This window comes from Hippichthys cyanospilos, chromosome 16 (genome assembly GCF_059441005.1).
Source record: "Hippichthys cyanospilos isolate Australia breed blue-spotted pipefish chromosome 16, RoL_Hcya_1.0, whole genome shotgun sequence".
Classification (NCBI taxonomy): Eukaryota; Metazoa; Chordata; class Actinopteri; order Syngnathiformes; family Syngnathidae; genus Hippichthys; species Hippichthys cyanospilos.
Genome location: NC_142384.1, coordinates 8,038,423 through 8,064,172, shown reverse-complemented (window position 1 = coordinate 8,064,172; position 25,750 = coordinate 8,038,423). Strand labels below are relative to the sequence as shown.

The 25,750-nt window shown below is 39.1% G+C and overlaps 1 protein-coding gene across 9 annotated transcripts in view; it reads right to left on the bottom strand.

Annotated features, from left to right (window-relative positions):
- Nucleotides 1–25,750, bottom strand: part of adgrl1a (adhesion G protein-coupled receptor L1a) — a 262,467-nt gene that overhangs the window by 216,705 nt on the left and 20,012 nt on the right. For all 9 annotated transcript variants that reach the window (XM_088436417.1, XM_088436416.1, XM_088436415.1 and 6 more), the window contains exon 4: nt 10,165–10,378. The gene's annotated coding sequence lies outside the window, so the exon portion shown is untranslated. The remainder of the gene's footprint in view (nt 1–10,164; nt 10,379–25,750) is intronic.

Here is a 25,750-nt window from a genome sequence, read left to right as displayed (position 1 = left end):
GTTTTGAAATATGCTTACAAATAATGAGTCAAGATAAGGGTACAAATAAGGGTTAGGGGTTCAGACTATTATTTATTACTGTGGCTAATTTTTCAAATTAGGGTTCCAAACAAAAGTTAATGATTCAGATTAGGGTTTGAAGACTTCATTAGGCTTTCAAATGAAGATTTCAAGCTTGGTTAGGGTTTCGCAATTAGGGCTTCAAAAGGTCAACTGTACTTTTTCTTGTCTTTTCAACAGTTGAGGGTCCGTCCACAAATTCCCCAGAAACCAGAAACATCATTCAAATGTCATTGATGGCAATAGATGTCAACAGTGGACAGACAGTGGATGAGTTAACTCATTCACTGCCATTGACGAATATAAACGTTAAAAGATTTGGAGTCACTAGGTTAAATTTGAATTTTCTAGTCAAACACTTGGATATCAGGAGCACTTCTTTTTTTTTTTAAAACAGTTAAGGGTCCAACTATAAACTAAAACTTCATTCACAGAAAAATGCTCAGTAAAAACATCAAGGCAATTGAAAGTATGCTTGCAAATTTGTGTTTCGGGCCTGGGTAAGGTTAGGGATTCAAATGTTGTATTAAAGTGCAGCTAATGTTTCAGATTAGGGTCTCAAGTAAAAATATCAATTCAAATTTGGGTTTGAAGCAATAGTTAGCTTTCAAATCATGTTCTTCAAGCCTGGTTAAGGTTTCAAACTTTAGTTTTTCCAGCAATTAAGGGTTCATCCACAAATTTCCGTAAAGTTGTGCCTCAAAAATGAAATAAGTCACTGCTGATGATAGCAACAGACATCAACGAACCAGTGGACATTCACTAATTTACTGCCATTGACGACTATAAACGTTAAAAAATCCATTTGAACTGAGCTGTGAATTAGTCAGCTAAATATACATTCAGAGCATGGACTCTTTTTTTTTAAATGCATGTTTTCCTTACCTATAGCGCTTAGTGATTGATGTATGTTATAGTAAAATGCGACAGAGTGGGAAAAATGTGGTAAAGCATGTTGCTGTAAACTCTTTGGTCTCAAACATCATTTGTGACATTTAAAAGGCATCCACTGGCTTTTTCCCAGACATGACTTTGGTTTGACCTCAAGCAAGTGATGAAAGCCTGCGGAGGAGCCACAACAAGCAGCAACCCAGCTTGAGTTATCTTTCTTACAGAAACTTCTCAGCAGAGTTGGAGTGGGGAAAAAAACAGGGGGGGGGGGGGGGGGGGGGGGCAAAAAAAAGCACAACTGGTGTGGACAAACTGGCAAGTGAGGAAATAAATGAGAAGGAAAGGCTTGTTAATGAGAAATGCTATTTTTACCGCTTTGATGTCCCCCATGCACATAAGCACACGGCTTTAGACAAAAACAAATTAGAGATGTCTACAGCCTCCCAAAGACATTAAAAACATATTAGCACAACTAGCACGCGAGGCTGAGGCCTCGCATTCTCGCACACGTGCAGTGTGTGCGGGCGCGCCGCTCCAAACTTGGCGAAAAGTATCGCTCGCACTTGTCCGTGCCGCTTGGCATTACGCATTCACCGTGACAGACGTTCCTTATGGCTCATAATAGACAAACAACATAATGGCACTATAGTTTCTGCAAGGCGAGATGACTCACAGGCGTACGATGATTAATTCCCCTTCGGAGAGCCGTACAGAATACAAATCAACGGCAAAGCGGTGATGAATGCGCTTTGTCTAACTTTTATAACTAATACAGATGTCAATTCTCTATCTGCTCCCCGGGTGTTTTTCATTTTGGCATGAAGGGGAGAAGGAGGGGTGAAAACGCACGCATGTAGGAAGAACAAAGTTTTAGATTAATTGGCGGAGGGATAAAATGGCTTTAAGTTGCCCATTTACAACGTTCCTCAATGAGTATCATTACTGTGGAGGAGAAATAAATAAATAAATAAACACTTTTTGTTTGTCGCTGTTTGTGCGCCAACACTTTCTGCGACTTTCAGCAAAACTTTGCTCGTTTGCCGTCACCGGTTAAATAAAGGCAATTTGAAATAAATCTGGCCCGTGCCCAATTTGGATCTTACCCAACAACCTTTACACTGAAAATAATATGCAGGAATTTCCTCAGGAGAGTCCCGATCCGATAGTGGGTATCAGTGTGATATAAGCCAAAAAACAAAAAAAATGTTTTTGGTCTCTATTCAGATTTTCTTATATTAGCATACTAAACAAGCAGTCCACTCCAGACTCCACTCCTGCTCTTCTGTCCAGCATCACCTGAATCTACAATGCAAACTTCATTTTGAAAATCGCAATCAATGGTTGTTGTTCTTTGTTTGATTGGTGTGATTTGATTTTTTAACATTGTTGTGGATTTTTCTCAGGATTTAGGCATGACCAGTAAAATAGCCAAGACTTAACAGAGCGGTCTGGTGGTCTGCAAGAGAGCGTGCAAGGACAAGTGAAAGACGAGATTCTTAAAGCTATGGAAGGGAGGAACTACAAGAAGGGAGTCAATTCCAAAATGATATACGTCTGTGTTGTTGAACTCACTTATCAGTCAAGGTCATCTCATTCGAGCTACACAGAGAGCTCCCATGTATGTTGAGTGTTAAGTGAAAGGGTATTTGTTCAAAGAAAACCAGGTAGTCATTGAAGAACAAAATGTTATACTACTACTTACTTTACAACATTTACTAGGTAATCCGAGTCCTAATTTCAAGGTACCCGTCCTCATGACGGCAGCCCGTTCCTGTATTGCTTGCCAACTTGTAGCCATTTTATAACCAGGAACTAGAAATGACAAGAATAGAAAATGGGTACCTGTCATTGCCTGAAACCCTGAGTACAGATGATGATATTACCACTTGACAACAGGTGTTAAACTCAGCGAAAATATTAATGTTTTAACTGCTTGTGTCTGAATCGGTTTATTATCCCTTCAAATTTTTCCATTAAACTGCATATTTATGGTATTAAGCAGACAATAGGAATGGTCAAGCTCCCACACTTAGTAAAAATAAACTGCAAAATATACTGCACCTGATCATTCATTATGACAGAATGGGCAACAAGCTTGGCAACATTTTATCATACCAGGGTGGCCTGCCTCACAGTGGAGAGGTTCCAAGTTTGGCCACTTTCTTCGCATGTTAGCTTCAGTGAGGACTCAAAAATTGTCCACAGATGCGAATGTGAGCACGGCCGGTTGTTTGTCATTAAATGTCTTGTGATTGGCTGGCAACCAGCCCAAAGTCAGCTTGAATAGTCCGCTGATGAGCGCTGGATGGATACTTATACTAAAATAAAGCATTTGGATGCAGAGACATGACGGAAACTCAAGAATTTGCCCCAGCTGAGGCTTCTTGAAGATGTGCTTAGAAGATGCACTTTCTTTGAAACATGTGTTGCAAGGTGTATAAACAAGGGGGGGTCGGATGATGAAACTAGAAAAAGAAGCGAAAAGAAGACTTTAAGTGACACTTTCACCGCATCTCAGCGCAAACTGTGACGACAGGCAAGATGAGGGAAGACCGCTCAAAATGAGCAAAAAAAGAAGCGTCTGCAATAACTGACCAGTGACTTTGGATCGCAGTTAATATATCTAAATAGATTTTAGCCCCGGCACAAACACACGCGCGCATACACGCGGCGTGTCGACAAACACACAAAAAGCAACTCCGAATTGCTTTAATTCCACCTGCTGGCTTTGAAAGTGAGAATGGGAAGTGACATTATACACACACACCGCTTGGCTTTGGTGCCTGCCTGCAGCTTCATTGGGTAGGTGGGGGCAGCAAGGTTGCAGGCTGCAATATTAAACCATCAATCACCCCACCCCCAAATTAGGCATTTTACATCACACAAGCACTTACAGCTCCCTTCCCCTCTCTCCCACAGGTGGGGTCCAAGCCTGGGGAGGAGAGATTACATCACATAAGCAATGATGGTGCGGCAAGAGCCATGAATACATTACCGCGTCACATGTATGCAGCCCAAACGCACACAACACGCTAATACATCATAATGAATAATATCACATTAACTTGGGTTTTTTTTATTGTTTTTTTTTTCTACCCAGAGCTATGTGGCATATGCATAGGTTCAAGTTTCACAATGGTTCAATGCTTCTGGTAATAGAAAATGGAATAAGTGATTTGCATGAATATTTCCAGTTTCCCCTGAAATGTACCGTAACGTCCCGCATCGCACGCACCCATGTAAAACATGTCTACATGTAAACAAATCTAATTTAATGATTTTTAATGCCACGATAGGAAGGGTGCATTTCATTTTTCAAATTAAGAGCAAATTAATTGTAACATGAACCATGCATTTTCACCAATTGGAGCAGTGCTCACAATTTTGTTGAATACCTTTATAAAATGACAATAAAGGTGTTCTATTTATTGTAAAATTGTGTTATAGTGACTCCTTTGCAAAATATTCACTTTTACTTTGAAAAGCTATACACAAATGCACCGCTATTGATCAAGAAGAACCTTGAGTGTTTATGTTTATGCGGTGGCAACAACTTGTGTGTAACTGGAGTGACTCACAAAACGATTCTAGTCATTATATTGTGGCATGCTGCCTTAAAACACATACAGTATATGTTTGTATACAGTAAAACTCCTCTACAAGAATCCTGCATGTGAAAAAGCCCTAACCCCCCAGTGTGAAAAAATCCATGCATTGAAGCCTTTTCCTCTTTCTTACTGCCCCATACAATGAAAAATCCCCGTTGCATTAAACAAAATGTGTTTTTTTTCTGCATTTGCAAATTCACTCCAGCGAAAAAAAGCTTGCAGCAAAAGTCTAGCTTTGTTTATGCTTGACACACCGGCGCACGCTTTCTAACCTCGCTGTCTTCAGGTAGTAGACGGGGTTCACTCTGAACTGCTGCAAGACAATCACAGTGCAACTGAGACAAATGACCATTTACACCCACAGACACACCTAAGAGCAATTTGAAGCCTCCAATATATCTAACAATGGGGAAAGCGGGAGGACACCAGAGTACCCAAACCCACCTGGCACGGGAAGCTAATGCAAACCCCACACAGGAAGGCCAGAGCCGGAATTGAACCCAGGACATCAGAACTGAGAGGCAGGCGTGCTAAACACTCTTCCACTGTGCCGCCCAAAAAGTGTGTAATTCACAGGATTTCACAGTGATGCGTATTTCTGAAGAAAACACCCTTGAGGTAAAAAAAAAAAAAGGTCTTAAATAATTAGTGTGTAACCTCTTTGTCCTGTTTTTGTCTACCCTGTCAGTCCATCTCAAACTCACCAGCCCAGGCAAACGGTCACTCCACGGAGTTAGGGTTTGTAGTTGAGGTTTTTTGCATGGAAGTTTTTCTTGGAATTCATGGAACTGACTTGACTATATATAATACAATGCATATTTGTATTAAGGTCAGTGTAAAATCCAGCACATGAATCGCAGTCACCCATAGATAGCAGACAACTTGTCCGCTGCACTTTCTGTGTTTTTGATTATAAGAACATCTGTGGAATCAAAAGAGCAGGGAGGCCCATTAACAAGCACGAAGCCCTCACTAGCAAAGGGAGCAAGAAATGACAGAGCGAGCGTAGCGTTGGGCTTTAAGGAGAAGCGAAGGAGGCTTGCAGGAAAAACAGGAGCCGAGGAGACAGGCGGGAATATAGGCGAGGAGGTTAAATGAAGCATGGGGTTGCATTTATCCCAATTAGCGACTGCGGGGTTCTCGGCTAAGATGGGAGACGCTGTCCAGCCCCATTAACAATGTTTACGGACACGCCTGAGACTGACTGGGGAAAAGGAAGCCATTGCGGAGTGTGCAGCGAAAAAAAAAAAAAAAGGAACATTTTCTGTTGTTTACTCATGTCACTTTCATCATCTTACCTGTCACCATTCTAAGCTATCACACTATTTCTTTGACAACACAATGACAGACACGTATACATCCCAATATAGCAATTTTCCTTAAAACTGCAAATAAATGTCAGTTTTGAATTTCTAGTTCCTGATTGTAAAATGGCCACAAGTGGGAAGCCAAAATTTGTGTCTGCTGCCTTTGCGAGTGCTGGTACCTTGAAATAAGGCTGGTATCGGCATTGATACCGATGCCTGGTATCAGTATTAGTATATCAAAAAAAAAAAAAATATATATATATATATATATATATATATATATATATATATATATATATATATATATATATATATATATATATATATATATATATATATATATCAATTAAATAAAACCCTAAATAATAAACAATATTAATACATTTAATTAAAATACTTCAAAATTCTAAATGTATATAAAATATATACTATATTTATAATTTATAAATACAATTTTTATTATTATAAATAAGTATTTAATTATAAAGTAAATAATATATTAAATCCATTCCTATATTAAATAAAATATATTATTTTTTGAAACTTGAAGTGACACCCTGACTACCCCAAAGACACTATGCAAGCAGTCAAGTTAACCAAAATAATGAACACAGAACACTTTTTTTGGCACCTGAGTGGAGGGACACCGTACACTTCACAGTGAGAACAGAACAATTTCCTGACTCATTATCACAAGTTCAAAGGATGACAAAATACCTGGAAGTGACAAAATGTCACTTTTTCCTCAAACAAAGCACACCGTTATCTTGTCATAAATCCAAGCATGCAGAAAACAAACGCAAAATGCCGTAGCTTTTCTCATAAAAAAAAAAAAGTCAAGAACCTGAGAGTAGCCCGAGTGGCGAGCTAAGTATGGAGCGCGCGAGACGAAGAGAAAGCAACAAAACAAGGCGAGGAAGTGACAAGAAGCGATGGAAATGAACAGAAGGCGTGCAAAAGCAACAAGAAGTGTGACAAAATGTGTGACAAAATCAGAGCACAAGGCTTTAGAGAGACATTAAATCAGTATATAAATGTGTTTTTCTCAGCGTATAGCATACATGCGCAGGGAAGAAAATCAATTGAAGTATTTCTGCCTCCTGTAGCATATCTGTCCATTTCAGCCTATTAGGGCTTTTCTGTTTTGACACATTACCTAATAAGCCAACTGCTACCTTGGCAAACAGGAATTTGAACATTTACTTTTATTACAGACTGAGCGCTGCACGATCAGCTTCGGTCAGTGGGAAGGCAAGCTCAGTTGTATTGTGGATTTCATAGTTAAAACTCCGAAGGAGGAACAGATTTATCTTGGCCGGGTCACATTTGCAGTTGATGTCTAACAGCACTATTCAACTGATCGACTCGGAAAAATTCAACTTGTGAATCGGACCAAGGAATTTGAATGCATCTTAAACCGCAGCCATGCTATGCTATGGTGATTAATAAGTAATTATCCAGACAACCAAAACAGAAGAAAGATGTATTACACACATCCCGGTAACAATTTTTTTTAAACCGTCATAGATCCCGGATTAGGAATAACATCAGCATGTGACGAAATAAAAACCCGCAAAGAAATAGTGGTGGAAATAGAAATGTGATCTGCTACCACTATCGAATATTTTTTAAATTGATTATTCCATTGATTAATACAATCATCGAGTAAAACGATCACATAACTGTATGACAAACTTACTAGCCGATTATTGTTGATTGAAGGAGTGATGGGGTGATCACAAAAACAATTAGACTATCATTTTTGGGATTAAAACAAAAGTAAGACACAGCTTTCAACATTAGCCTCTATGTTCAGAGAGAAAGACTTGCCGATGGACCTCTTCTTGAGGAAAGAAAGAAGGGTGGATTGTATTTCCAAATGACGAGACACTGTGCAGATCCATGATTTGTATTTTTAATAGGTTTTTGTCATGTTTATGAGTTATTGAATCAACGCTATCAATTTCAACAAAAAAATACTACAAATATTTCATTTTAAATGCACTGGAAATTAAATTTTGCTTGATTAGCCTCTTATTTTAAGATTGATGTTATTATGAGGCATATTCATTTAGGTAGGAATAAATAATATCACTGATGGTTGATACGCACGGCTCGTCACTGATTTCTGGCATATGCTGGGCTTCAAAATTGTGGATGAGTGGCCGCAAATGGCCCAGGGGTCATATTTTGGACGGCCCGCTCTCGGTTGTGTGTGTGTGTGTGTGTGTGTGTGTGTGTGTTGTGTGTGTGTGTGTGTGTGTCTGCATACTAACCCTATATTATATATATATATATATATATATATATATATATTATATATATATATATATATATAGGTTGTTAAATATCATGTGTAGGTGTGTACTCAGCAAAAACTAGAATCATTGCAATGATTGTGCTTCCAATTTAGCACAAACGCAAGCATCTACAATTTTTTTAGGATTGATGGGAAAATGTTCCAAAGACCTCCTGCTCTCATGTCCATGTAACACGCTGGGCACTTCCGGCGGGATTCTCAAAAATCTCGTTACGTTGGCTGAGATAAAGCCGCCTGTGGGCGAATGCTCCCACTGTTGTTTCTGACCCGCCGATGCAAAAACAAAATAACCTTCGTGGCACGTCCGTATGGAAGAGAAGGTAATCAAGAGCACGAACATTTGTGGAGGGGGGGCTCAGAGCATATCTCAACGAAACCAGAAAGGAATGGCAAAGTGGTGAAGTGAAAAGGGGAGAGCTGGTTCACACCTCACCTATGATTTTAATGTATATTTATATCTGTAGAATGCAGCTTGCATTTCTCTTTTTTTTTTTTTTTTTTTTGGGGGGGGGGGGGGGGGGGGGGGGGGGGGGGGGTTCCTCTGCTCTCAAAACGACAACAACAGCCTTCCCCAACTCTGCTCCCCATGCGACCTGCTCACCTGCTTTTGCTGCCAGCCTCAAGCCCAGACCCAATCGGAAGAGCGACATCTAGTGATGCAGAAGCAACCCAGCCGATCAGGCGCCCCGCGTCCCACCTCAATTGACTTTAGCCTGACACCTGCCTCCTCCTCAAGGAGCCTTAATGAAGGCGCATTCATCAAAAAGGAAACACTAACTGTAGCAATTATGGGACTGATGTGCGCATCGCTCACAATCACAAGAGTATGCATGAACTAATGTGTAGTTTCCTGTCAGCTTCCTAAAATTAAGGACACTGCTTATGGATGAGGTGTCAGCTTTTAGGGATACTTAGTTAAAAACAAAAGGAGGAACAGGGCTAATATTACCGACTGGATGATTAAACAACAACCACCAACCCCAGTTTTTTTTCTCAGAAATATTAAGGTGAGATTAAAATGTGATTCATTAGATTTATTCATTACAAATCTTAATGAACTCATTCAGTCTCATAGACATATTTTTTAGTCGATATTCAATCACTGGTACTTATATTATTTAGATATTATTTTTTACTTTTTTTTTGTTTTTTCAAAAGTGGTTAAAGGTGGGTCTAAAAATGTATTACGCACTGTAGTAAACAATTACTTTTGGAAATTGAGTGTAAAAGTTATCAAGTACTTTAGGTAAGTAAGTACTAGGGTACACAATTTTATTGTAAAAGTAATCGATTCCCCAGATACTAAAGTCAAAAGTAAGTCAATTACTTTATAAGCGGCTATAGAAAATGGATGGATAAATGAATGGATAAAGTCATTGATTATGTTAGTACCTAATTACCTAAAGTTAGTAAGAGTAAATAAGTCTTAAGAATCGATTATTCTTTGGGTTATTTTCCCAATCAATTGAATAATTGGATAAAACTGCATTCTTTTCTCAATTTTTTTCTCATATTTTTTATTAATATCTCATTATTATGGAGGGTAGCTGACACCCTTGACTAATGCTTACCTAATATGAGCCAATTGAGCACAGTAGAGACAAATGAGACCATTGGATGGCAGTGCTTCCACACTTACAACACAGATATTACGCAAACTTTTAGCATTTTCATGTGCCACCAACGTACAGGTTGAAATTTCAAAAAGATCAACGACTTTTTGATTTCAGCGTTGCGCGTAATGGTCTAAAAAAAATGGGTTGTCATTACTCGTTCCTAAAGTGACAAGCGGTATGAAAATTGTGATCAGTTGCTGGACGCACATCTTTTTTGAGCTCAAAAATCATGGCCGGTCATGAATCTCCTAAAAGTGCTCAGTCGGGCATCCCCGATAAAGCCTCGCCGTGACGGCGGCGTTCGGAATCAGAGAAACCGGGGTCGATCGATCACGGCGTTATCTGCGGAAAAGGAATATTACCTGGTGCCGGGACAGCCCCGCCGGGCACGCGGCGATGCAGGAGCCCGATAGCCGAGCGGCGCTGTCGTCCCCGCCGGCTGATTAATGACGAGCCGGGCCCGGTGTTTAATGCCTTTAATATGGGCCGCCGCCGAGGCCGCCGAACGGGCCAGGCACGCCCATCTCGGTGACTGATGGAGCCACGCTCTCCTTCCCGAGCTCTCCTTCACCGATACTGTAAAAATAGACGCACACATCATTAAAAACATCACGCTTACTTCATGCGTGTTGACATGTCACGTGTATGCGCCGCTTGAACACAAAATGACATTTGCTGTGAGGCTGTGAGTGTTCATAATGAAAATATGCGTCAAAATAGTTCTGGATCTGAATCCTGGCTGAGATCATCAAAGAGTCATGTTTTTAATGAAACAAGCAAAAAAAAAAATGATAGCGATGACATTTTTTCACACATTCAAGCGCTTGTCTCAGCTGTTAAATATCTATTCATCAATTTTTATAGCTGTAGCGCTCATTAGTGTTGTGAGTGGGCATCACCAGCTAATCACAAGTCCCATACAGCGCATATAAAAAGTCTACACACCCCTGCACAAATGTGACTGTTCCTATTATATAAGAAATATTGATTTCAATCATTTCAAAGTTGTTTGCATCTTAAAGGGGAAGTTGTCGAAAATATTCAGGACTTTTTTTTTTTTTTTTTTGCGGCCATATTAATCTAAACACGATATTGTGATAATTTTATTTATGGAATGTGAATCAGGTATTTAAACTTTTCTTTGCAACATATGTTCCGTGCACACCACCAGTCTAAAAACAGAATTTTGATTATTATGATGTTTGACCAATATGAATTAAGTTGCAAAATCCATTGGGTTCTACCCATCTGAGGGAGCAGCTGTTTTGCCGCTTCTTTTCAACAGAAAAAGACATTACAGTAGCCCAACAACCAACAATGGGAAAACCAGGTTTACGTCACAAAAGCAAAAAAAAAAAATAACCTCTACTAAATAGACTGTTATTAAAGACCATATCTATGACAAAGTTCCCTTGCTATTTCTCTTGATATTTTTCCTTCTCTTGTCAGACCAGACAAAGAAAATGTAGATTTTACGTATTTAAATGATATGAACTAAGAAAGGGAACCAAAGCCCCAAAAAGGTCACGAATTTCAGTTACTGTGGGCATTTTTGGGAAGCTAACCCTAGCAATCGGCAACGAATGATTTAAGGTGCAAGTTGCAATATGGCCGCCCAGTAAATGGATAAAAGTATTTTGCTTCTAAATTCATAATCCACAAACGCCATATTAGCCAAAATACCATTTTGACACAAGTGGGTGTAAAGAGAACATACAGTAACTGTAAAGAAAACTCTAGTTTTAACTTCCGCTTTAATGTGACCGATAAACTGTACCAAACAATTGAAAAAAACCCTCCTATTTTCAAGGGAAACAAAAAATAAGTGTGCTGTGACAGATATTGATGGAAATTCTCCACATATCGTTGCTATTGTTATTCAAATAACGCCGCTATAGATCGAGGACCACCTGTCTGTGTAATGTTGTACTGTATGAACTACCAATTAAGAAGTCAATGATATATTTCACTCTATTGTTACATAGCATTTGAAAGGATGAGATTTTTTCTTTACAAAATACAGTAATGTGCTCATGTGACCTCATGTTGATACTGTGAGGCTGACGCCTTCCTAGCAGTGAATAATCAAGCATTTTTGTTATAATTATATTTGTAATGCAGCTCAACCAAAACGCTCCTGCATTTTTTCCCATGATATGTCTTTTACTCTCGGTCAGCCTCCCTCTCCTACACCCACTTGCTAATTTTCACTTCGCCGCCGCCCGGTTTCTCCTTCGCTCTCGTGCTTCTTGTGCTCCTTCGCTCTCTTTTCATCTATCACCTCCTCTGCAATGTTCTCATTTAATCACCCCCTCAAGTAATGTATTCACCTCGGAACAAGCGAGGGCCCCTTGCGAGATCGTGAGCAAACGTTAGCTCGGCCAATTCTTGTACTCCCAAGGAGGGGGCGCAGTGTCCAGTCCAGGAAATTTAGATGCACACACAAATGCCGGCAAAAGATGTAAAGAGTAGGAAGAGAGATGTTTAAAAAGTAACAATGGGGAGAGCATGTGCGAGACAAGAGATGGGTTTATATTGCTTGCAAGATATCTTCCGACTAATTAATAAAAACTTTTTTTTATCGTGGTTTTAAAAAGTCATGGTTTCAAACGTTTGTCATAGGGGAGTACTATCATTTTGAGGGGACATCTAAACAGGGCACAATATGAATGGTTGCTTGGAGTTGAGTCAACAAGCCGCCTCTTTGAAGATAACTTGAGGCCAGTCACTGTTTTATCCTCTCCTCTTTTTTGAAATTGAATACAATACGATTTTGAAGTACTGAATATTAAATATGTTGTCTAAAATACAATAGTTTGTTTTGCATGGAAAATTTGCTTTTCCTGTTCCTAAGATTTTTTAAAAGACATTTCAAGCTGCAATTTAAATAGTGTGGTATTGCAATATTTTTGCACAGAGTTACCATATAGTCAGAATATAATAATGGACATTGCCTAGTTAACTCTTGTGTGATATTTTGATCCTTTGATCTTTACATCAAAGGCATTTCATAAAGGGAAAGCATTGCAAGAAGACACCAGGGAGCTGAAATTTCACCCAGGAGATGGCATTATGGCACGACAACTTAGCTATCACGCTACCATGAGTGTGCCATTTCTTGGCTAAAATACTAATGATGTGGAAGAAAATACCCAAAATTGATCAAAATACTACATAAGGGTTTAAGAGTTGGGAAGTCCAGCAGTTTGTCACTGACAGATTGCCAACAAATGGCGAGAAACCTTAAAAACAAAGAGAAAGCAAGACAAGCATTGAAAGTGGCTTTTCGTCCATCTGATTTGTCAATCGTCGGCAGAGGTGGGCTTTCCATCGGGAAATGACAGACTCAGACACTGACGGACCCCGGTTTTGTTGACAAATGACGAATGACAAACAAGTGGAAATTTGTAAAATGCCCACCGGATGGTTGATAGACAACAGTAGCATGTGTAAAATAAAATGCCAGGCCAATATACCAACCATTACAGATTAGTTCGGTTTTAAAAAAGATGGTGAAGTGACCACGGAAAAGGGCCCAGGGCGCCGACAAATGATGAATGACGGACCAGCACAAATTTGTAAAATACCCAACTCTGTCTAATTACAGCACGGCGCTGTACTAGAAAGAATTGCAAACTGCTCTACAAATGAGCCACAAATGACAGATTTTCTATTCTAATGCAAGTGTTTCATATGCTTTTTCACTAACCAAACATACATCCCACCCCCAAAAAAACACTGCACCATATGTCTCTTTTGTTTGACTTAAAAATGTTAGAGTATGAGAGTGTTTCAGTGAAGGGTGTCAGGTAATCCTAAAAGGCATCCCTATAGGCCCCCGCACTATTCCCTTTTGATTTGCTCACACTCTTTTCTCATTTTTATTTCCACATCCCCGTTGAGAACCCCTAGTGGCAATTTGGCGTTTAAATATTCTTACCAGCTGGCCCGGATAAAGCTCCTCTTTATCGATTTTTTTTTTGACGGTATTTTCTGGCTACCAGTAACATTTAATAAAACATGTTCGGAGAGGTGCTGGACCCAGGCGCTAAGTGCTTGTTGAGTCACTCTTACATGTGTGGGTTGGATTGAAAATGTCATTTTTCCCCAGCACACACTCCAGTGTGAGATGCTCTCCCACTGGGAGTCCTCGGCGAGGTAAACAGGAAGGCGGGGTCGCGGTGGGATTGCGCCGTCCACCTCGGACGGGTTTAATGAAACTCGGCTTTCCGAAGGGCTCGCGGCGCCTTAAGGCTTGTCAGCCGAGGCACAAGTTTACATGAGATCCACTCTGGTCCCTTGAAGTTGGGATTGGCTGTTTTTCATATACACTCACATTTCATTAAAGTGTACTTGGGCAATCTAATGAGATCCAGTCGATGTGGTGTAAGGAAAATGTCAGATAAACAGAAATGCATGGTCTGCATCTGCAATTGTTTGTTTGCGCCATTCTAAATGACTCTCCAGTGTTTTACCAACTGCAAATTACAACGGCAATAATGGCCCTTTTACTCAAAGAATAACAAAATTATACATGGCTACTTATTCTGTAGGCTAAAATGACTTTACTGTTTGCCAGATAGAAGCTGTAGAAAGGGCTCAAACCACACAATGGATTCAGACTGGACGAAAGAAGGGTGAGAAATAGACAAAAGAGGAACATACAGTATCAGATTTTGCTGTGAATCAACATAAAAGGTTCTTAGCCAGGATTTTGCATACATCTTATATTTCCATTAATTTGAAAGTGAATAATTCATGGAGCTACAGTTTGTAAAATTGCAGTAATTAGGAGATACGGAAACATAAACTGCATCAAATGAAAATTTCCACAGCAAGTAACTTAAAAGAAAATATATGAACAGTAAAAAAAAAAAAAAAAATGGGCAGGGAACATAAAAATACTTGGGGGAAAAGGGGATTTCACGATAACAGAGCAGGAAAAAAAAAGTGTGTAGAACTTCACACCCCTGTACTCCAATCCCATTGGTACAGAAGTGTGGAGTTGCCATCCTGGAGTAAACATTTTTGACTTGCAAAATCATTCAAAGCTACTTATAAGTGCATTCAAACGTACTTGCAAACACGTTCAAACATGCTTGAAAATGCATCGGAACGTACTTGTGAATTAGTTAGAATGTGTTTGCGTATACATTTGAACATACCTGTGAATACATTTGAATGTACAGTACGTTACTGTACTTGCAAATATGCAGCAAATACTAAAAACAGTTTTCATTTCTATAATGCTAATGTGTATGCTTGTAAACACCCCATTGCATTAAGGAAATAAATGCTATGTTTGAGCATTTATTTTATGAGTACGATTGAATGTATTTGCAAGTATGCTTGAATGGACCTACTAGTATGTTCAGTCACAAATACGTTTGAATATATTTGAAAACACTAATAAATATGGTTTCATGCACTGAATTTAGTCCACATTGGCAACATCCATTCATTCAACTTATATGCAGCTGTCAAAAAAAAATCAGCATTTTGGATGATGTTGGTGTACCTAATAATTTGGCTGTATGGTATATATGGGTGTTGTTTTTCAATTATCTTCATATTAGTCTTTTGCACCTGCTGCGAGGGCAAAAAAAAAAGAAAAAATCTCCCACTGCAACCCTCCCTGCTCTCGCCACCCCAATCCCATCTGTGCATTTATTTACACACAAGGCGCACCCACATGGTTGCGATCCAAACAAATGCATGCTTTCATGTGAGCGTATAGCCGCGTACAATTTCATATGTGAGTGCGGAGGAACATATGTAAATGAAACAAATATGTAATGTAAATTTCACACACTGGCAAACCTGCTGAAGGCGAGCGAGTCCATTAGGTATGTGCAGCCAATGTGAACAAGGACGTGCTACATTCAGACAATAGAGATCAAATGAAAAGCTCCATATGTCATGTTCCCGGGTCACTATAAATGTGAAGTGCCTCATCAGAATCACTCAGTCATAAAAAATGCAGAGGAATAATGAAATTCGAGTCTTCTTATAAGGGGACAATTTTTTTTCAGAACCCTGCATTCATATTATTTTTGTATGATTTATGAAAACACAAAAAAGGTCTACATATCGGTTTTGTCTTCGTTGGGATCTCTTGAAGACATCTTGGGGAGAATAATTAATGAATCGTTATTTTGAGGTCAACTATGTACTTATCAAATGCAAAGATTCGTCCAAAAATGTCCACCCTGTCAGCAACCTTGCATATTTCACGATGAACGTTGCTGGAGATGTCAGTTTGGGGATTTCCAAAAAACAAGGTTTAACGTCTCAACTTTCCTTTCTCAGCAGCCAAGATATTAAAATTGCACTTGAAATATATATGAAAATTAAACAGGGGATGTGTAAACAATGCGCATCATTTTTCTATCCAACGAGTTAGCGACATCGCATCCCGGTAAAGCCATAAACAAATAAGTTCCATTAAAATTGCTATAACTCATTTTTGAGCTACCGCCATATATTATATATCACTTTAAACAGAATTAAGAGTAGAATTAGAATACAGTATACGAATGTCGCTTTCGATATCATTCATCAGAGCCATAAACCTGATTTGGTAAAAACGCATCACGTCACGTACACCACCAATATACACGAGGAACATTTAATGCGAACTGCAATGGAAAATCTCAACTTCAAACGACTTATAAGTAGGAACTCAATAGTAGTACTGAATTTCCCGCAGCTTTGCAACCGGAATAAGCAGTTTTTGAAAGAGCTGTTGTCGTAATCACCGATAAGTAGCTAATCTAAGAACACAAGCGCGCAGCTTGTAGATGTGATCCAAAGCAAAGTAAAGAATGTTTCCGGCTCTCAGCTCCCAAGTGATGTATCATAACAATAATCATTGTCGGGCTCGGAATGAAGGTGCTTCTTTGGAAACAGGAGGGCGGGGGAGTGGAGAGCTTTGTAGGCAGAAGTGTGGTAATTATGCAGCTGTAATGGAGTTGGTGCCTAGCGAGAGCCTAATGAGCTTACTGAAGGCGACCATTGAGAATTGATTCAGAGAAGAAGAAAAAAAATAGTCGAGGGCCAATGGAGGTGAGCCTGGCTTCCATTGTTGTGCGATGGACTGACAGTGAGCCAACACGCAAAGATATTCCCCCAGAGCTCGGAATATAATAATAGGGCTCAACATCTTTTACACGTCCACATATACGGAGCACAACCCTTGTCACTTGTCTGGAGAAAGGCTTCTAATCACACTGTGAGAAAAGGTGAGGGTGTGGGTTTAGTTCACCGCCGCGCAAAATATGATGAAACTTTCCGCTTCAAATTGGAACAGACACGAGGAGCTGCCAATGTAGGATAAACGATATTGACCGGTAAACTCAGTGGAAAGTACATACAAGTACGTTTGAAAATACAATCCGACGTACTTGTGATTACAATCGAACATACTTGCTAATACGTATCAACATATTCATACAAGTACATTCGAATGTGCGTGTATAAATTTTCCAATAATGCTACATGATATGCTCATTAACACCCCGTGGTATTATAAGAACACAATTTCATAAAATCAGACTTATGTCTCTGACAATAAATACTGAGGTATTGGTATATTCTAAATTTACATTCGAGTCCATTTAAAATGCTCTATGATACATAGAGGTAGGAAAATGTGTTTTGGTTGTCTGTCAAAGACCTAATCTGCACGACATACAGTAAACTTAGTTTTGTGAAAAAAACGTCCTAAATATGTTTTTAGCATTTATTCTAAACATTTGTTTGAATTTCATTTTTATTTGCAAGTAGGTCCAATATGTGAAGAAAGTACATGAAAAAGCTTTCTGTTATGAGTAACATTGTCTTTGTTTCTCCTAATACAGTATTTCTTCATCGTCATTGAATTAAGTACTACAGTACAGTATATCTAAAAATAAGTGGTGATGGAAAAAACACTCAACTAAAGGGTGTTTTCATACTTTTGACTGGTGCTGAACATGTCAGGCAGCTCCAAGTTGTCACTACCCAAATGTACTTTTTAGGAGAGTGAATGACACTGGTGTGTTTTTTCACCAGACTAGGTATGTTAGAAAGGTGAATACCCTCGCTTTTAACAGATGAGACAGCGGGAGACAAGGCTTTCAGGCTCAATTTTCACACATAGTTCACCCACTAAGTGCTCTTTCAGCTTTTTACACATTTTTCCTTCATTACCAACTTTACTTTTCACTCACCCGACGAACTACATTCACTTACAACATAGGCAAGGAAAATGAGAAACACGAACGGCGCGCTGAATTTACATTGCTAGGCCATTCACACTTGTTTCCCAATTGCTAAAACTCAAACTGTTTTCTCAAAGCGGCAAGGACATTTAAAAAAAAAAAAAAAAAAGACGAGCCTTTAATAGTTTTTCAGCAAGCAGGGCTTAAAACTTAATCCTAGATGACATGTTTTGGAGTAAGTGTAAAGCTTAGGAAGCATTTCAGTGGCTTTATCAGAGGCTTTGGTGCACACAAGACGTATCCACTCCACATCGGTATACACCAACACCCCCACCACCACCACCCCCACAAAACTCCTCCCGGCATCCGCCTTGCCTGAAGCTCGCACGTTTCAAATATGCACAGCGGCAAAAATAAATCAATGATGAAATCAGGTGTACGTGTGTTTGCATGTGCATGTGAGAAGAGAGTTTAACACTGCTTTCCGATTCCAACTGCCCATCTGTCACGAACACAACACGCGGTTCCACTCTCAACCGCTAATTTGACTTGCAATGTTCAAGCGACCGTGCCAAAAATGTGCCGGTGACCAAATTTGTCAGTCAATATTAGCAAGCTCCTTTGCATGAATCTGGATTTAACCATTGTGATGCCTCAACATTTGGTGAATGTTTAAAGGGCACGTAGCATCAAAATAAAACTTTTTGAAACTTTTTTTAATCATGCTACAATGTTAATGTCTCACCTCAAACACTCCCAAAGTGTTATTCTACTTCATTGATGCATTTCAAAGAATTCCTTGCTTATTCTGCGCTCCCAGAACTCTTGAGCAGATAAACATAACTTTTGAGAAGCATTATGACGATTGAATGCCTCTACACAACCCACGGGGATATAATTTGGAAAAAAAAGACTGTGTGTATACTCACAGTTGTCGTTCAGGGGCTGCGTGCAATTTAACAAAGTTTCGGAAATTATCTGCAAATCTAATTTAATGTCATGAGAGAAACAGTCCATTTTGCGTCTCAAATGAAGAGCAGATTAATTGGAACATGAAGCAACCTGCTGATAAATTGTGCTATTGTGACTTTTCTATTGTATGCTTTTAAGTTTTATACATATGGACAGTCATTGGTCATGCAATTTTTTATCTGATGAGCTAAGAATACCTTTTTCAATGTTGTACTTCCTGTGAGATAATTTTTTCAGTCAAGCACCTCTTAAACAGCGCATAGCATTTTGCAGCTTTCAATTGCCCCAGACGAAGCCTGTCAATTTACAATCAATGTACACTACTGTGAATGATTCTGCGAGGCTGACAGCCTAACACCGTTGCTGTTCCTCATGATCACTTTTTAACAAAGTAGCCTTACACAAATGTGCAGTTTATGCTAGCAAAACTGAATACTGACCAAAAACAAATTGCCTGTTGACAAAGATTTTATGAGTGACATTTAGTGTCTGGAATCAATTCATCCACATTGTAGCTTGTGGTGGTGGATTTGACTTTAAAGGCATGATTAACTTATTATTTGTTAATTACCAGTGACTAAATGATCCTTGCAGTGGCGGCCATCTGAATAAGTCCAGTAATTGCATTTCAAGTTACTAAATGCTGGAGAAAAGTGCTGTAAGCAAGCTGAAAGCATTTCCGAAGAAGAGGAGAAAAAAAAAGTGACACAGCACTATTATTATTGCAGTGCTTTGTATTTTTTGGGCCCGGTGATATAGTACCTTTTAGGGCAATTTCTGTCGGGTCTCTGGTCTAATTAGCCGTCTAATTCGTCTCACTCGCGATGTTGTTTCGATAAAGCAACTCTTGCATGCGGGTGGGAGCGAGCCCACACGCAGGCGACTGTTAATCATATTGTTGCAATGGCTGGCCTTTGCCAACAGAGGTCAGAGATGACTTAAAAGCCCTTTGAAATCAGTTGAATTCTCCTAAAAGGGGAGATCAAAACTGAGATTGAAAAATATTTTCATAAATTCAATTTGTTCTTCAACGCTGTTGTGTTTTTCTACTTGAAGCCTTGTGAGAAAATACCGTATTTTTCGGACTATAAGCCACAGGTCGTAACATCAGATATTTATGCAGAAAGATGGTACAGTGGACCCCTGGGTTACAGCATCCCTGGCTTGCGTTTTTTTCATGTTGCGATGTGGAATACTGAGTTTTTTTGTCCCCTCTTTAAGGTACTTTCCCCGCTTTGTGACAAAAACAACTGTCATGATCCTAGGAGTTGCCTGTATTTGTGTTGTTTTGTCTTCATCTGCAGGCGTTTTTAGGTAATTGCACTTATTTTCTATTGCCGCCAATGCCTCCATGCAACGTGTCACTAAAATGCTGGTCTGCTATTGGTTGCCCTCACTCGTTTCAAAATGATGGAATGGTAAAGCTTTGCTCTATCGTGAGTGGTTCAAAGCCGTATTTATTGTGCGTTTCACTGATTAGTCCCAACTTGAAAGGGTTAGCCATGGGTCCCAAGATTGCTGGTGATGTTAAAGAGAGAAGTAAGAAGATTTATATGGAAACGAAGCTGGAAATGATCAAGAAATATGAAGCTAGCCTAGCCTAGGCTACCCTTATTAGGGGATATGGGCATAACAAGCGCCACTCAAAGGTACATAAATCCTTTCTATATTTTTTATTGATGATGTTTTCTGATTGTGTACATGTATAGACAGATCGATAGATGGATAGATAGATAAAATCTTATTCAATTTATACACTTTTTTTTTTACATATTTTCAGTTCTATTTCACAGTTGTTCCATAAATTGAAACCGTGAACAGATGCACACATTTGCTTCATGGGTGGATTGTCTCCTGGTGGCTAGCAAAAAAAAAAAAAAAAAAAAAAAAAAAAAAATCAGCATGTAGTTTTAATTCATTTTTAAATAAAGCTGGAGTATACTACTGTATGAAGACAAATTGAAACACTGTGAATACATCCCTGACACACTCAAGTCCAAGTTGATACAGAGGCATGAAAAACGAGACAACAGTGCAATGAAATAAACTGTTATTATTTTGGTTCACTGAATGAGTGTGGGAGCATTTGAGGATGGCGGTTATCAGGGAGCACGCAGAGCCCAGTTTACACGTCGAAACATCGAGCCGCTGAAACTCGTTGCTATAGAAGCGAGGGCAGATTTTTTTTTTTTTTTGGTACAAAAAGGGACATCACACACCTACACATAAAAGAAGTGTTCACTTAATGTGCTCCTGAGGGACCCGCTCACTGCAGCACACCATTCATCCCTCACACCTACCCACCCCCCACCACATCCTTTCAATCAGTGACGCAGTTGCGCTTTTTTTGCAGGTGCAGGCTGTATAAATTAAAAAAAAAAAGGAAAAAAAAACACCCAAGCTGAATAATTCATCCCATTTGATTTTATTGAGCTGTTAAAATGTCCATTTACAATGAGTTTTTCTGTTTCGCTCAGCGCAAATCTTTTATCGTATTTGATGATTCAAGATTTCCCATAAAGGTGTGAGCTCAAATGCAATTCTGAAATTATGAAATTACTATCATGAGGAGCGCAGTTTGGACCCAGAAGCAGACAGGACATGGAAGTAGAAAAAGCAGGAAGCTTTACACACAAAAATCCAAAGTAAGCAAAGAGCGCATGGGAAAACTAGACTTGTAAAACCAGACTCCCAAATTAGACTCAGTTGAAAACTATGAAGCCAACTTAACATGAGAGCTTGAGGGTTTAATTTGACATGTTGACAATGTGTCACTAAGAACCTGGAATTTAACCTGAGAGTAGTATTTTTTTTTATTTTTATTTACTTATTTATTCATTTTAATGACACTTGTGGTATTTGGACCAAAATATGGCTTGTCTCTGTGTGACAGCAAAGCCATGTATTAATTAATTAATTAATTAATGTATTTATTTTTCAAAAAGTTCATTGGCGTAATTCAGTATTTAAACATTTTTTGCCTCATTGAACAATAAAAGTTAAAAAACGGACAAATATAATGGCAATGGGTTAAATACCGTCAGACATCAATCCTACTTGACATAAAGCAAATTATATATAGGAAGTGTATAGACACAGACATCAAGAAACAAACCAGTCACAACAGAAAATACAGGGCCTTATACGACAAAGGTAATAAATGTCAAAATGACAAAAAGTGAAAAGTTCATCACCCTTAAAAAAAATTGATAAATACACGTCCTTAGCAACTGATCAAAGTCAAAATGTGTATTGTGATGTGCGCAGTGTAGAAACAAGTTTTTCTGTACAATGAAATTCTCTCCATCCAAACACACACGAATGCATGACCATATAAGTATCTCAATAATAAACCTTAAATAACTCTGCTACCATGACAGCAAACAGAGCAACATGTTTTCAATTATATACTTCCTGTTATTTATTTTTTTCAACCAAGCACCCCTAACCGTAGCAAAACGTATTTGGACTTAAAAATAAAGTAACCATGACTAATGCTTGCCAATTGAGTGCTGCTGTGATAACTGTGGCCATTGGATGGCACTGTTTCCACACTTACAACACAGATATTACCTACGTGCAATTCAAATTAAGGAATGGAAATCAATCTTTCATATGATACCACCCATACAGTACTTACATAAACACAGCACACAATTTTTTTTTGGCCTTGAAAGATGAGTGAAAAGACTAAATATACTGGCCCTCGAGAGGTTTCCTTTTCCGAAAACGCTTGACACAGTTAAATTCCATTTGCAGTCATATATCAAGGCCTACTTGTTTCAGTGAATCTAAAAGGTATCACAAGGTACAATGTGCTTCCATGTGAAATGTTACAAAAAATATTTCATCTTCTAATCATTTTGCTCTCAGTTTGAAAAGAAAATTAACTGTACCTTTCTCGGCATTAGAAATCATTAAAAACGTTGTCAAGTACGATCATTTTTATATGCTCCCCTAAAGTCTCTTTGCATACCTTCCATTTGAAAACCACGGCAATTGAGGAAAGAACTCCAACATGAGTATGGTTTTTGCTTGATGCGCCACCGCAACACAATTGGAATAAAGCAGCCAATTGAAGACTTCACTAAACGTCAATGACCATTCGAAAATGAGACCCTATTTGTTGTATTTCCAGGAAGTACTTGGAAAAAGTGACGTGGTTGCCTCAGCCGCTTGAATAAAGCATCATAAAAACAGGACAGCCAGTAGTGACTGACACTCTTCTGACTAATAAATCAAAAACATGAAGGCCCACATTGTACTCGGCGGAAGGGTGAAGCTCTCTCCATGTGGCCGGCAAGGCCAAACATTCACAATGAGCCTAGAAGATTAAAAGCACGGATGGCTAGGATGGTAGTGGAGCTCTCCGAGTTCTGGATTCTGAATTGACAAGTCCAACCTCAACGTGATGGTCAAACGAATGAGTCCGATAAAAAAAGTCTTTTTAAAAGACGGAATTAAAAACCGGCCTTGATTTAATTACGACGCCTCTGGTTTTCATTTAGCTTTTCACTGGATCCCGGCCACCCGCCCCCGCCGCAAGCCTCGCATTTGCAGTTTGACCCTGACAGCTTTCGAGCGCACCCACAGGTTAAAGCTCTATTCATGAGAATCCATTTATAGAAGCACTTTGCCCCCCTCCGGTACAGTTGACTTCAGGAGGGCTATTTGTTTGACATAACCTTCTTGAATAATCATCATTTGTATAATTGTATGTACATTTATAGTTTCGCAGGCTCATCCAGCCAATGTCCATATGCTAACATTTTTCACCGTTTGGAGCAGTTCTTCTCCAATGGGAGGTACATGTAGCCCTAGGGCAGTCCTTCTCAAATAGTGAGGTGGCCCCCCTGGGGCGAGGCGATGCCGGGGGGGCTCGGATGACCCCAGGGAAAAGGATTTGTTCTTGCAGTGTTAATGTAATTGTGATAAGGTTTGGCATCTTTTTTCCCAGGCACTTGCATTTTTTTTTTTTTTTTTGCTTAGACAAGCCTTTAACCTCCATAAATGCTGTCTGTATTTTTTTTTCAAAGTAGTAAAAGGTTGTTGAAAGCTTGTTTTATATTGCCTTTTAATTTTGTCTATGTTAAAAAGGATACAGCTTTAGGTGTACTTGTACAGTTTTTTATAAATGATAATCTTACTTATGGTAGGTGTAGTAGGTGAAGAGGGGTGTGGTCTTTCTTGGGGGGTTGCTTTGCAAAATATAACTGAGAAGCACTGCCCTAGGAGTACATGACAGCACTTAAGGGGGGATTCAAAGTTTTTCCTTTGTTTTTGTGGGTATCAGTAAATCTAATTTAATGCTGTGACAGAAAATGTTTTTTTTTTTTTTTAATTAAGTACAAATGAAAGCAATCTAAAAACTGGAAGATAACTCATTTGTTGGTCAATATTTGAGCCGACTTCCTGAGTTGTTTTATAAAAAAATAAATAAATAAAAACATGGTTTTGAGGTTGTTCTGTAGAAAATAATTCTGCTGTTTTTAGAATGTTTTTAGAATGTTTTAGAGTATCTTCTTTGCAAAATCTTGCATGGCTTTTTTATGGATGTGCATTGATATTGACAAAAGTTGAAAAATGTTTGAGAACAACAGTTTTAGAGATGTAAAATTGTCCAGAGGCTTAAAATGAGAAGTCACCTCCAAATGTTTTTGTCCTCTCTGAAAACACCCTGATTAGCATTGTGTTGAATAAGAATGAAATATATATGCCTATTGGCCGATTCTCTGATATAAGGGACCAACCCAGTACCAAAAAAAAACATTTTCTACACTTTTTTTAAAGTTATTTTTGATATGGATGAAAATTAAAACACATTTTAAAGCCGATTTATCGATTAATCGATCAAATAATCATCAGTGATGTCACTCATTTCAAAAGGTCATAGCTTGAAAATGGTTGTGCATAAAGGTATACAGTTAATGTTTCTTGATGCGATGGTGCTACGGTGGCACCTCAAAGTTCGGGCACTTTCTCATGCATCTACGTTGAAAATGTTCTAGTGAGGAGGAGAAGGGAGGAAAAGCTGTAATATCAGTGCTGCCCATTTTTGCGGCTCTGATGATTTCATTTGAATGCGTTTAAAGCTCTGGCGGATTCTGTCACCCTGCAGTATCAGCAGAGGTGACATCCATCCATTATTAATGATTGGCCGGCGCCAGTACAATACATCACCTGTGCCCTTAACATGGCTAATTACGCTTTTATGGGCGATAAGTAAGCCGGACAAATGAACTGTCTGCAATCGCATTGCGTCATGCTAATTACCACAGGAAGCCAGATGCTAATTAGTTTTATTACCATCCATATGTTGGCTTTTAATGCAGCGCAGAACTGGCAATTCTGCGGTTTGTCATCATAATCTCATAACTGTTATATACGATTACAAGGGGACGTTTATTTCGATGGAAAGCACTTGTATCCGGATATAAAGACATATAGGGGCCAGACAGCCTGGGATGGGGCCCACAGATCTTGGCCAAGTCACTTCCTGGTGTCACAATAAGCACCGGCCAATGACAGATGAGCAGGCGACTGTCTGCGGGGATAGAGGTCAACTGTATTAACTGCCTCCTCGGTGAGGAGGAGAGATATATGGACCGTGGGCCGGCTTTGTTTGGACTCGTGTGGACTTACGGCCGACGAGGCGATTAAAACAATGATTGTGAGAGGAGAATAAACACTGAAGTGGTCAAGTTCTGCGTTTCCGCCCCATGGAGACGGAATTCGAGTTGGTGCCACAGTAACTTTGGGTTTGCTAGTGGGCGGA